Source organism: Polypterus senegalus, chromosome 1 (assembly GCF_016835505.1).
Source record: "Polypterus senegalus isolate Bchr_013 chromosome 1, ASM1683550v1, whole genome shotgun sequence".
In the NCBI taxonomy this organism is placed as follows: Eukaryota; Metazoa; Chordata; class Cladistia; order Polypteriformes; family Polypteridae; genus Polypterus; species Polypterus senegalus.
In genome coordinates this window covers 60,386,560-60,401,301 of record NC_053154.1, presented here as the reverse complement: position 1 = coordinate 60,401,301, position 14,742 = coordinate 60,386,560, and positions in this window count along the sequence as shown.

Genomic DNA, 14,742 nt, shown 5'->3' with positions numbered 1-14,742 from the left:
AGCCATTAAAAAGGGAGATATGCTTCATAAATAGTTAGTAAATGGAGCTGCATACCACAAAAAACAAGAAACAGACATAGTAATCCTTTTTAATTTGGCAAGCAGATTATTAACTGTGCTTAACTCCGAATTTACTCAGACTCTTACTTGGAAGCCTTTATTTTATGCAATTTATTGGACTGCTTGCACTTCCATTTCATATGTTGTAGATGCCTTTTTTCTCTCAACATATCATTTTTTGTGAACCAATGCAGATTAACCATGCACTTTTCTCTTATTTTTGATTAACCTTTTCTGAAACAAATGAAAATGTAAATACATAGCCGCCTAAGGAACCAAGTTAGCTTTTGGTTGTCTTGTTATTTACACTTCATTAGTTCTCTCAGAAAGAAAAATTCTGCAGTTGAAGCTGCTTAGGAGTACAAACAGTAAATAATTGCTGCAAATCTAAGTGAGCTTCACACTCTAGGTTTAAATAAACAACTTTTAACAAGCTCTCCTAACCATGACAGGCTTTGATTTATTAGGCAATCCTGGCCATTATAGTTCCTTAAATCCCTACTGAAATATTGCAGATAGTGTATTTGAAAACTGTTGGTTCAGTAAATGAATATTACTCCATCATTACAAGTTAATAAGGTCGTTATTATCATGTTTACAGAGCACAGTGACTTTCAAAGTTGAATGTGATATTCAACATGAAACTCATTGCAACTTTCTGGTGCCAGGATTAGTGAGAACTACAATGCTTCTTCACAACATCTATTTTCCAATCCTGAAAAATTTCAAAACACGTTAATCATAACCTAGCAGTGTAACAAAAAGCAAACATATCTCAAACACTAAAAGATACTTTGCTGTCTCCACCACTTAAAAAATTGTGCATTAAATAAAAACATCTTCTTAAAATCTTTTGTTTTTATACCTTCTGATGATATGAGCCGCAGTATATGGCCACTATATCACACTATCACATGCATGAGCTTGCTGAACATCCGCATTAATATGGAGTTGCCCCCTTCTTGTGGCAATAATTGCTTCTGCTCTTCTGGGAATGCTTTTCATAAGATTTTGGGGTGTGTCTCTGGGAATTTGTGCCCATTTCAGCCGAAAGAGCATCTCTGAGATCAGATACTGATGTTGGACAAGATGACCAATGGGCCTCATTTATGAAACTACGTAGATACAAGCATTAAATTATGTACATGGCAAAAACACAAAACCGAAAAAAAAAAAATCAGATTTATAAAACATGCTGTATGCACATTTCTATGCATATTTTCAATCACCTTGTAAAGATTTATACTTGAACGTGCCTCACATGCTGCCCTGAAACATCCATATATGGAGCATGCAAATCAACCTCATACATATGCAATCAGGATGCTACTGAACTTCATTGGCTGCACAGAGACACCATCATTATAGCACCTCTCCTCTGCCTTTTGGATGGCAAGGAAAGGTGTGAGGCGTCAGCGTCTGAGCAGGTACCAGATGGCACATGTAATGACATGATTAGTATGATTATAATGAACTAGTAAGAGTACCCAGCTTTGCCCGGGAATCTATAACCGTTGAATTTCCCAAATGAAAGAAACAGAACATAAAAATAGAACAAACAGTTTTCTTGCTTGGTGCCCTTATTGCAATACGAGTGAAGTAAAGTGCTACAATTGTGTTTGGAGAACCTGAAACTGCTGCAAATTACCTTTTTATGTTGGCAAAAACATGTTATGTTTTCTGTTTGTCCATCCACGGCAAACGAAAACTGGACATAACATCTTGCTGGTCAGTTAATGGTTTCCAGCACAGCGGGCATGAAGGAGTGAAGCTTGGCTGAGATAGTCCTAATCTGTGAGTAAGTTCCTTGTAACAATGGGTAGCCAATATAAACTGACAAAAAAAACAAAAACGTCCTGCAGTGCAAATATACAGCACTGGCCTTTTTAACAGGGAACAAAAATACAGTCTGTACATCATATTCATCACTTTTAAATATTAATATGTTTGCCACATCAATGAACATTATAATAAGGAATCAGTGATATGAATTATTAAACATGTAGTTTGTCATTTAGCTAGTTTGCCTCCATTTGCCTACTTGCCTACTACTCTAAAGCCCTTTAACAGAACAAGGGTCTAGCTCAAACCTTGAAAAACAGCCCCAGACCATTATCTCTCCTGCACCAAGATAATAGTTGACACTATGATATCCCAAAGATAATATTCTCCTGGCATCCACCCAACCTAGATTCATCTATCACATTGTCAGATAATGGAACGTGAGCCATCACTCCAGAGAAACTGTGTCCACTGATCCAGAAAACAATGGTGGCATGCTTTACATCACTCCAGCCAAAGTTTCACATTGTACGTAGTGACTTTACACTTGTGTGCAGCTGCTTGGTCATGGAAAACCATTTAATGAAGCTCCAGACACATGGTTCCTGTGCTGATGTTGCTTCCAGAACTCTATTGTGAGTGATGCAGACATGAAGAGGACAGGTGATTTTAACACACTATGCGCTTCAGCATTTGGTGGTCCCACTTTATGAGTTTACATGACAACCACTTCATGGCTAAGCTGTTGTAACTCTTTGATGCCTCAACTTCATAATAATAACACTTATAGTTGATCAGGGCTGATCTAGCAGAGCAGAAATTTAAAGTCACTGAGCTCTTGTTTATGACCCAATCTAAAGTCACTGAGCTCTTGTTTATGACCCATTCTACTGCTAGTGGAGAATATACAGCTGTGTGTTTGCTTTTATTGCATCTTTTAACAATGAAACACTAAAAATAAATAATTTGGAGGGGTGTGCACATACTTTTGGCATAAGGTGTACATTTACGAGTGGTCATGCGTTGTGGTCATACTTATTGTGTGAAGTTGAGCAAGTAACCTGACGGCATCCCAGACCAGCTGTGCTGCAGCTGATGGAGGCAGCAGTGAACTCCACGCAGCATTTCTCCTCCCTACTACTGCATGGGTTAGACACCAATGGAAAGTGGAGGTATGAGGGAAGTTAAGCTGCACTTGCTATTTGCCCCCCACACACACACAAGTATGAGGCACCGTTTTGGAAAAAAAGAGCACATCTTCAGTGCAGCTATGTTGAAACTTTCCACAACTTGCTTTTTTAACCAAGTGGTCTTGACTGCTTCGCTGACACATTGCTCCTCTCACTGCCATGAGTCATCCACCCACAAAGAAAAGTCCATGTCAGTCTACTGGGATGTATGCATTAGGAGAACTGGGGCTTACTCATTACAGAGCCCACCCTACACACACCCCGTAATGCTATTGAAGTGCAGTATACTTTCTCTTGCTTAAGCTGAATTATTTTACAAGTACAGAATACACCAGGGGTTCTCAAACTGTGGGGCGGGCCCCCCTAGGGGGGTGCAAAGAAACAAAAAGGGGGGTGCGAAGATGTGAAAAAAAGAAAACAAGAATTGAAAATATGAAAAATACATCTATTGAAACCAAAACAAATTAACTTAAACTACATTCTGATACTAGAAAAATAAATATAGAGTTAGATAAATGTCGATAAAAGTTAAGTAGGTATAATAAAATATGCATCTATGATATGTCATTAATTAAAAAAAAACAAAATTGGTATTAGTGGGCTCCTTTCAAAAAAACGTTGGGGGGGCGCGATCAAAACTGTTATGAAAACTCGGGTCGCAAATACTTAAAGGTTGAGAAACGCTAGGATACACCATGTCGATTACTGTAGTAAAGCTGTGTGATTTCTAAGTCGCTGAATAAATAAAGGCCGGATTGCATAGTATATAGTTTTATTTAAAAATGTTGATTTTTTTTTTTTAAAGTATGGAAAATTTCTTCCATACATATGTTTTGAACCCATTTGGCGAAGTATGGGTTTTCATGACAGAGAAAAATTGTCGATCATGTGGAATGTTGTGTACTCTTAAAGTGTCTATTTAACAAGAGCCATAAACAAAAACATTATGATTCAATATTTCTGAAAATCCTTGTCACAAGAATGTACAGAAGACATAAAAAGGTTTGGGGTAGCCACCCGTATATTATGCCATGACTGCAAAATGGGTTTGTTTTAAGTGGAGTTGTGTTCAGGTTCAAGTCCAAAACAGAACTGATTTATGGCTGTAAAGATGGCGGCTTTAAAGGTTGGGACAGGAAGTGACATCATCGGGACCAGAACTGGAAGTAATGTTGTCTGTACCAGAAGTGACATCATCACGTGCGTCGGAACTGGAAGTGGCGCAATCGCGACTGGAGGTGACATCATCATTGGCACTGGAAACGGAAATGACATTATCATTGGCGCCGGAACCATGCAGGATTTCCCATGGATGGTCTGCAGAGGATTGAGAGAGAAAGTCAGTGCACCTCACCATCCCCTGGTCTGGCATGGAACTACCATTATTCAGGTCCTTTATCTGCCACCCAATCGCATGTGTTTGACACCTGGGTTTGAGTGTGAAAGGAGAGTTTAATATTGGAGAACCCTCTTGGCCTATGAGGATAGGTTGAATAAAAGCCAAGGCCCTCTTTGGTATCCTAGGGCGGCTACCAAAAAGGAAAATGAAAAAGGGATTATATACAGGTACTTGATTGATTGATTGTGGCTTGTCCTCTTGAGCCTTAGAAGTAATGATCCAGTTTAAAGTAACTACTTTATTTAGCCCATTAGTTTGGCCAATACAGCCTCTCGCTACTAGGACCTGAGTTACAGTCTCAGTTTGCAAAGTCACTGTGTAGCGTATGCATTTTCTTCTTGTGTTTAAGTTTGGTTTTCTGTGGATTGATTTATTAGCTGCTTTAAACTAGCTCTATATATATGTGGGCTCAGACAATGGATTGATTGCTGAGTAATTCATATTCATTTAGCTCCATGGTACAAATGAATTAATGTGGTTGCTTAAATGAATCTCCCATAATTATCAACATGACAAAGAAGTACTGAAAATGAGAAAGGATAATCATGTTCCTATGCATAGTACCTTACAATTACTTACACTAAATGTCATCTGCCACAAATCTCATGTGCATTACATGCCTATGCTCATCCAAACATTGCCATCTCAGAATCTCTAATTAACTCAGCATATACTGTAAGTCTTTGGGAAATGAGAGGAAATCCAGCGGACATAGAGAGAATATACAACATCAGTCCAGACAGTAATCAGGCTGGGATGTGGAACGAGGAATCTGAAGTTGTGAGGCTGCAATCCTAACTACTGAGGCCCCAAAAAAGGGAATTTAATATTCATTAAATCATCTCCTACAGGCCATCTTTGTGCTTTTCACTACTTTATATTGGAGCAGCGGCCACACATTGATTCAGTGTTGGTGCTGCTGTACTTAGATCCTTGTTCATGTCTGAGCTGGGGAGCCTTCCAGTGTTTTTGTGCTGTAGGCACTTCAGTTTCCTCCCTCTGTCCAAAGTCATGTTGATTGGTAGAGTATACATGAATGATCCACTGATGGATTGACATTACAGCCTTGCACCCACCACTGCCAGGATATGCTCCCTATGTGACCTTGACCAGAAAAAAGTGGGCTTAAAATGAATGAATGAATAAATGCCTCTGTCTAATTGGTTTACACAATTGCCATGTATCACCAAGTCTAAGGCTGCCAAGAAACTATTTATATAAGCACAATAATAATTCAGGATCCAGCAAGCTGCACAAGTTCATTATGACAATGCACCATGGCACTCAAACAGAAGGCAAGTTTTCTCTGGCTACCACTGTATGAATTTTAGAACTGATAAAGTTCTCGAGTTGTTGGGCCATCTGCATTATTTCAGATTATTTTGCTTTTAGCTAAGACATTCATCAAAGTCAGAAGAAAACAAGTTTCTTTTAACAGAGTAATGTACTGTAAAGGTGACAGCAACACACACAGGGAGCTTTATCTATATGTGAGAACTGATATGAAAATATGTAGTTTATATAAAAGCACATACGTACTCTATGTGTGGATATATACACTGACTATAAACAATTTCACCTACTTTTATTTTTTACATTATTCAACTTTGAATTACAATGGATTTAACTTGGCTTTTTTGACATTAATAAGCAGAAAACGACTCTTTAATGTCGATGTGAAAACAGAACTCTGCAAAGTAGTCAAAATGAATTACAAAAGTAAAACACAATGTGGAACGAGCCCCGGACACAGACAGGCAGACATGTTTAAGCACCACCACACGTTTATTTACAGTCACTATTATTTACAGCAATAAATGCACAAAACCCCCAAGACTCCCCAAAGTCCAGGCCTCACACTACACGATGCCTCACTTCTTCAGGCCACCTCCACTCCTCTCCACCAAGCTCTGTCCTTCTCCTCACCCGACTCCAGCCCTGAATGAAGGGAAGCGGCCCCTTTTATAGTCACCCGGATGTGCTCCAGGTGCTTCCTGGCAATCTTCCACCGGCACTCCCTAGTGTGGCGGAAGTGCCGGCTGCGTACCTGGAAGCACTCCAGGTGTCCCCAATCCTCTTCCCCCCAGCACTTCCGGGTATGGCGGAAGTGCTGAGGTCCAGGGCTCTGTAGGCATTGGGGTGACCACGGGCTCCTACAGGGCTGAGCTTAATGCTCTCTACCCGTGGTCCCCAAAGCAACCAGGGCAGTCACCCCCTTGTGGTCTGGAGGGGGCGCAAGCCCTCCTTAGGTCCTCCTGGGTGTCCCGACTGGGTACGACCCCCAGCCGCATGCCACAACAACTCATTGATTCCTTAACTATTCAATCCTTTAATATGACACCCTAAATCATCAGCGGTGCAGCTAATAGATTTTACAAGTCACAGACTTAGTTCAATGGAGATACCTGTCTGGGGTTTCAGTTGATTGTCATATAGATGCACCCTATTTGGAAGGTCCAACTTGAGGTGAGTCAGTATGGTGGCCTAACCTACAAAATGAAGGCAAAAGAACACTCCAAGCAACTCCATAAAAAGCACAAGTCTGGACATGGAGACAAGAACATATCAAAGTCAAAGAATATCTTTTGGAGTACAGTTTCACATACATGCGCTTGGGAGACATCTTCAGGGATCATAAAAGAGTAATTCTACTCCATGCTAGCGGTTGGCACAGTCTCTTATTGCCTCTTCACTTTCTCCCTTTGGAGAATGAATGATTGATGGATGGAGTATTGGCGATGTCACTTCTGACTCTTAACCTCCTAAATCCTCCTCTTCCTCTTTTCAGCTCTGAAAACTGGCTACAACTCCATCTTGGAATCAGTCCATAGGCAACTCACGTGTGAAGAAGATGTCGGCACATTCATTGCATATTTTTTGCTTAGTTTCAACTTCAGTTACAGTATATGGGCATCACTTTTGGGTTCCCCAATCGTTTATAATCTCTCAGTTCTAATCCTTTTTACAACAAATCAATCATTAAGAAATGAAAAGAGTATGACACAGCTGTAAATCTGCCTAGAGCAGGCCATCCACAAAACTGAGTGGTCGTGCAGAAAGATGACTAGTGAGGGAGGTCAACACAAGACCTAAAAGAACTCTAAAGGAACGGCAAGCTACAAGGGCTGAGACTGGAGAGACAAATGGAAGACTCTGAAATCAGCTAGAAGGAATATTGTATGGTTTGAGAGGAACAAAATTAAGCTTATCGGCTACTTGATCAAATGCCATGTAAGCCAAACACAGCACATCAAAAGACACCGCCATCACCGTGAAGCTTGGAGGCAGAAGAATCAGGTGGCAGCAGGCCTTGAAAAGTTGGAAGGTAAAATGAATGCAGCAAAATATGGGGAAACCTTGTGGGAAAGCCTGATGCATTCAATAAGTAACCTCTATCATGGAAGATGATTTGTTTTCCAGCAAGACAACAATCCCAAGCAGAAAGCCAAAGCTACACAGAAATGGCTTCGAATAAACAATGTTAATGTCCTGGAGTGGCCGAGTCAGAACGCAGATCTCAGTCCAAATGGGAATTTGTGGTTGTACTTTCAAAGGCTGTTCACTCATGATTCCCTTGACACAACCAACAGAGCTCAAACATTTTTTAAAAGAAAAATCAAGCAAATGCAGTGCTCAGATGTGCAAAGCTGAAAGAGACCTATGCATATCGACTCAGTGCTGTTATGGCGGCCAAAGTTGCATCTACTAAATATTAACTTGAGCAGGTGAATTATTAATACCATCAACTATATTTCGGGTTTTATTTTTATCTTTTTTCATTTTGATATCACAGAGTCTTTTTCAGTTAATTAATGTAAAAAAAAAAGCCAAAATAAATCCAAAATTCAAAGACAACATAAAAATAAAATAGGAAAGCGTCCATGGGATGTAAATCCCTTTATTGTTAGTGTATATATCTACACACAGAGTATGTATGTAAGTACTTTTATATAAACTACAGATTTTCATATTAGTTTACATTTATGTGCAGAATATTCAACTACATGTTATAGCAGTCACCTTATAGCCACTGATAATTATATATACTGTATATATATATATATTGCCACACATGTGCATATGGGAGATGGTTTGCAGGTTCAAATAGTGTTATTTCTTAGGCAGACCAGGGGTTGGCACTGTATTCTGATCCTTTCTCCTCTTGTCCCTCTGCAAACCAGCTTAAGACCATGCCTCTCTGTGACATCACTACCAGTCTGCTCACTGATGACATCACTTCCGATACCCAGAACTAATCTACCTGCAACATCAGTTTCTGTTTGAGCCTCCATGACTCCATCTCTTCTTCTGATCCACCCTATTTACCCTAATTTCTAGACTCATCCTATTAGTTAGTTCAGTTTTTAACCCTAACCCTAACCATATGTTTTCTTTATTTTTCTGATTTTCTGTATATGGGATGGCCATCCCCAAACCTTTTTCTCTCTGCAGTATTTTTCCTATCATATATATCCACACACACACATTTGTCACAGACATGTGAGTGGTGGGCAGTATCAGGGATGGTACACCGATTGTAATACTACCCCAGGACTTGAGAGGATACTGTGATTTACACATTCTCCTCTTTTATCTACAGAACAGAGGATCCAAGAGTCAAAGACAATTGAAGACACATCCACTTCTGCACAAGTTCCTCTCTTGCCAGAGCAGAACACATATAAAGGCCACCACTACCTGAATATGGCAGTCTGGAAAGACAAGCTCTATTTGACTTGCAAATTACTTTAACTTGTGCAGTTTATTTATGCAATATACAGAGATCACCGGCTGGTACCCTAACTCTTCATCTATGTTGTCTCATTTACAACATAGACATAAAGTATATATGTACCGTATGTATTCATTCATGTAATCTATGCACTTTCTGAATGCACAGTTTTTTGTTTTTTTTTTGTTTTTTTTTTACAGTTTATCCCACTTGCATTTGGTAATGTGCTACACAGCACATGTAGGCCCGCAGACATACCTGTTCATATAGGGACAGTATACAGCATGTGTAAGTGATTCAATTCAATTCACTTTATTTTTTTATTGTAGTTTCTTCATTGAGTATAGGCCCAAAATACTGCCGCAAGCTTACAGCTATAATGCAGACTTCAGGATATATTGCAGATACATAACTTAGGTTAAGTACCGAGTAAAACAACACATAGATAAACATAATCAAATTGTGACAAGAAAATTTCATTAGTGTTATAACTGATATATTGTTGATTAACAACAAAGGCAAGAAAAACAAAAACTCCAGCCATTCCTGGAGAAAAAAGCCTTGGTGAGGTCCACAGTTAGCTATAAGAAATAAAATGAAAAAGTTGGATAAAGTCATAATTCTGGTGACCTTGTCCATCTGGCCACCAATTCTTCTGGGCATTTCGCAGTATTTATGCTGGGCAGTTAAATAACAAAAGTAAATTTTTCAACCTTTGATTCCAAAGCTCCCTTTATCTCTGGGGTCTTATTCTTGGGCAGGGATAACAGCTTAGCAGTATAGCAGCTGCACCAAGTGCCACAGCAGCATGCTAAGAAGAGAAACAGACAAGAGGAGGGCAAGTAATAGATTTAATGCCATGATTATTTTTTTATTCTAAAATGAAGAATATAAGTATATGGAGAAAAACTGACAGAACATGCGAATGATTTAGAAACCATGACAGGTTTTGAACCAAGTCTCCTTGCAATGAGAGGCTGCAATGCTAACCAATGAGCCACCAAGTTATTACAACATGAACGTCAACATGAAATGGAATATATTTTTTTGAAATATATCTTACTGGTTGGCTGGGTTATACAGGTCATCATATTAGGTAGCTCAGCCCAGACATATACAGTAGAATGCCCAGGAGAGGGTGGCCGGTCAGTCAGCTGAGGTCTCCAGGACAGTGACTGAGTCTCACACTCTGTTCTAACTGAGAGTTGACCCCCTAGAGGTTTATTTTCTCCAGAGATGCCGCTGACTGCTTTTTTCTTTTTTTTTCCTTTCATCCATTGTCAACTGGCCATAGTGCAACAACAGTGCTAATGGACAGATGTTGTTAGAGTCCATATATGCTAGTGAGCTTAAAACTGCTTTGTCTTCCTTTCTGTTTTATCAAATCTGTGTCTTTATGTGTATGCAGTATGGAATTAGCAATTTGTAAAGTTGGTACTTGAATTTACCTGTGGATTTGTCATAGCGCTATGCACCTGAACTCAGTGAAAAGTGCTATACAAAAATAAACCAAACTGAATTTATTATAAAGCCGGGCTTGAGTAAGGGAACTGTGTTGAAAACAAATCACTTATTTTATTTGACTACTGACTATTGACTAATTACTAATTTTCTTTCTGAATTATGCTTTCTTCAGATCAAACAGACCAGTATAATGAAAAATGACTACATTATTTCTCAAAGCTTGAGTGTGATATAATCTCACCAAATAACAAAAACAACATTAATGACTGATTAATCTTACAATCAAAAACAGCTCTTCTGACACCCATTTATAATGTGAGTGTTTTAAACATACGGCCATTAAACGCATAGCAATCCACCTTCATTGAGATTCTATTGCTATTTTTTAACTCTGGAAGTGACCTTCTGCAAAGTGACAAATTTATGATTTCATCTTTCTAAAATCACTTGATTATTTGCAGGAATTAACTGACTGATAAGATAACATAGCAATGCTCACGTGTAAATTAATCTGGTAAAGTAAAAAAAGATTTAGGCTGAATTTTCTGGGATCCCTATAAAAACACTCAGACAGCCATTAAAGGATTAGTATGTCCTAGAGAAGGGATCTGATTAAATGGCAACAGGGCCAGTGTCATAGTTTGTAAATCAGCACAGTTATCACAAAGTTTGTCGAGCAGGAGGACAGCAATGTAATGTGGCAATAAAACAGAGGATGTGTTACCAGACTGAGGGGGAAGAGAACTCACTCCGTTGCCACTTTTAGGAGTAATAACCAACCAGCTATTTCCTGAACTTGCTTAATGTAAGTGGTTTAGAAATACGTTTGCTAATAATCTTTCAGAAAACTGATGCACTTGGTTGCAGTATTACTGTTACAAAGTGCTATCGTAGGAACTTGGATTACCCTCGTTTGATTTGCTGTTTTTGGACCAATATCAACTATGCTGCTCTTAGGGAGTGAGCAGGGCTGGTATTGACAGAAAAGGGAATTATTCATCGGAGCAGGTGTCAAAGAGTCTTGTGTAATTATGTGACCCTTAGCTACAGAAATTCTGCATGAAAACCTACTTGTCTAATATATAAAACTAAGATGTCCACATTTGGGGTAAGCAAGAGGGTGGAATGCAACAGGGAGTGCCCAGATTGCGGTACAAAACACACTGGGGGATACTTGACCACTTGTAAAGGTGAATAAATGACCAGATTTAGAAGAGTAAAAATAGACTTCAAATTGCAGAATCATCCTTTACGTGTTTCTATAATAAATGAAGTGCCAAAAATGATATCCTGAATTATTCAAATAATAGCTTAGCAGCGTGTGAGGAAATAGTTACAGACGAGATAAGATGTGTTTTCCCTAAAATGGAGTGTTGACATTATTAATCATTCTCCACTAATTTGTGCCACAGTGTTTTGCCTCTGCCTCGATACAGTATTGCCCCCCTGCCTTGCCCCTTTTCATACAGCAGGGTCTTATGTTGCTAGGTAACAGTTAGCCCAGCACCTGTTGCATTATTACACATTTGCAGCACTTCTTTAGTTCAGGATTTTACTGACTTGTTGCTTCATTTGAAGGTCATTTTGTGTCTAAATTGCATTGTCAAAAATTTTCCATTTATCTTTTGGTCACTGGAAGAACTTCCTGACTGTTGACTCAACTTATTATAAAGTTTTAACTCAAAGCATTAAATTCATTTCTAGATTTATTGAAGTCGTGTAGTGCAGTTCAAACCCTGGGCCTGGGCACTCTTTGTGGAGTTTATATGTTCTGCATGTTCTTCTCTTTTTTGACTACTTTGAAAATCTTTTGTCTTTCTGATGCTTATTTACAGTATATTGCTATAATGGTGACATCATCATGCTGTCATTTTAGATTACATTAAGGTTACACATATCACCATTTGGTGCTTATTTTTCATGGCTGCATCCAGGTTTTGAAGTGAGCCAGTATGCACTGTGACAGTACCACTAGGGGGCGTGCCAGCCACCCAACCCAACACAGACATACGCAGGAGGCATACTTAGAAAACAAACAAATTTTATTTCTTTTTTTTTTCTTTACTCGTGGGCAATGCCTTCTTCATTCCCACAAGTACAAGACACAGTCACAATATTCCTCTTTCCTTCTCTTTCTCTCCTCCTTGGCAAGCTTCATCCACCTTCCGCCCGACTCTGGCTCCCGGAATAGTGTCTGCTGGACCCTTATGTAGGTCAACCGGACGTGCTCCAGGTGCTCATTGACCTACTTCCGGCAGCACTTCTGGGTGTGGAGGAAGAACTGACCACACGGGCTCAGATATAGTTGCAGCACATCCTGGTGGGGTCACTGGATCCCAACAGGGCTGTAACGAACTCCCATTCCCATGAAGCCCTGCGTGAGACCTAGGTACCGCTGCCATCCAGGGGGCGGGGGGATGGTTTCGGAGGGGTGGGCTGCCATCTGTTGATGCTCTGTCCACACTTGCTCCCCCGTCCTTCCAAGGCAGAGGCGTCCCGGCCAGGTAAGGGCCCCGGCCATCTATGACAGCACCGAGAGATTTCTATTCTTTACTGCAGCCCATGGTTGTGTACCAGCAACTGAAACCCCATGATCTTCGATCAAATAAACTAATATCATCCTGATTGAAACTCCAAGAGGGACATACTCCAGCCCCTGTCTCCAATCTAATGTATAAATATCACCACAATTGAAACACCAAGAGGGACCAACTTTCCTCCTCCATTGCTGTCCAGTCTAAAGTTCTAACATCATTATGCTCACCAAATCCGTGGGGGACCGTCTCCCTTACGCAATGAAGAAGACATTGAATAAAATATGACAACATTTCAGGAGAAGAACTGACAAAAACAAAGAGTGCTGGCACTTATTTGTTTCCACATTAAGCACTGCATATTATGTACAGTGATGACAGCAGCTGCAAACCAAATGACTGTCAGAGTCATGATGCATAATGTTATCAAGTGACTAATATTTAAGATGGCAGCTCAGTAAAACAACAAAGGAGAAGAGAATTAAAGGTATTTCACATCAACTGAGCAAGAACAAATTTTGAAGAATTAATAAAATCCAAAAATGTTCACGTTTTGTACTCTGAGATTTTTCAGGTAAGGAAGACAGATGTTTCAAGGTGAGGTAGTTATACAGTACATATTTATCATGGTGCTGGAAAGTGGCAGCGTGGTGCACGTTGATTAACCCATGCAGGTAAGAATTTCACTGTACTCTGTATGTGAGATAACAATGAGCTTACAAACCTATAATTCTGAAGTGTAACATTTTTTGTGGAAGAAATTAATCTTATTTGTCTTGTATTTGCAGCATCAAAGCTGCTGTATGTATTATGTGTTTCATTTCCAAATTTTTGGTTAAGGATTCTTTCTAGTTAGTGTTAGCATTTGGTTTCTGTTCTGGTTTTTTGACCTCTTCATAATGAACATTTATCTGTCTGTTCTACTTTGAATTAGCCAACTCCCTACTAATTGTATTCATTTTTTGAGTCTTTCCTTCACTGCATCTCCAAGTGTACACAACATCTACATTCCAAAGACACATAGATTTGGTTAACTGGTGACTCTAAGATGGGTCATTACACCCTTTAATCTTGTAGGACTCTGTCTACAGTAGGTTTCTATTTTGCGTCATCTGCTGTTAGGGTGGGCTTCAGCTCCTAGTGACCCAAAATGGGATAACAAGGACATTTGATATATGTAACAAGGACAGTGGCTTATTGGCCAATTGTCCTCACAATTTCTGAGACATGTTATTTAAAAGATAATATAGATTGTGTGGCAGGCGGCCAGAACCCTTACGCAGCATGGACGCCCAGACTGTGGAAGGACCAGGGGAGAGAGTAAATTCAGGACAGTTTCTCCCCCGGACCGACAGTGGGCAGCTCTCTTGGTTTCTAGCTGGGCCACGGGTCATGAGCATGAGAGCTCAACCCTGTTGGAACCTGTGGCTACCACCAGGGGGTGCATGAACCTTTCCAGGGCCTTATTTGGCCACACTTCCACCACACCTGGAGGTGTGACCGGAAGAAGCTCGCTGAGTGCCTGGAGTTCTTTCAGGTGCCCTATAAAAAAGAGGCAAGTGTCACCATTCAATGGCCAGA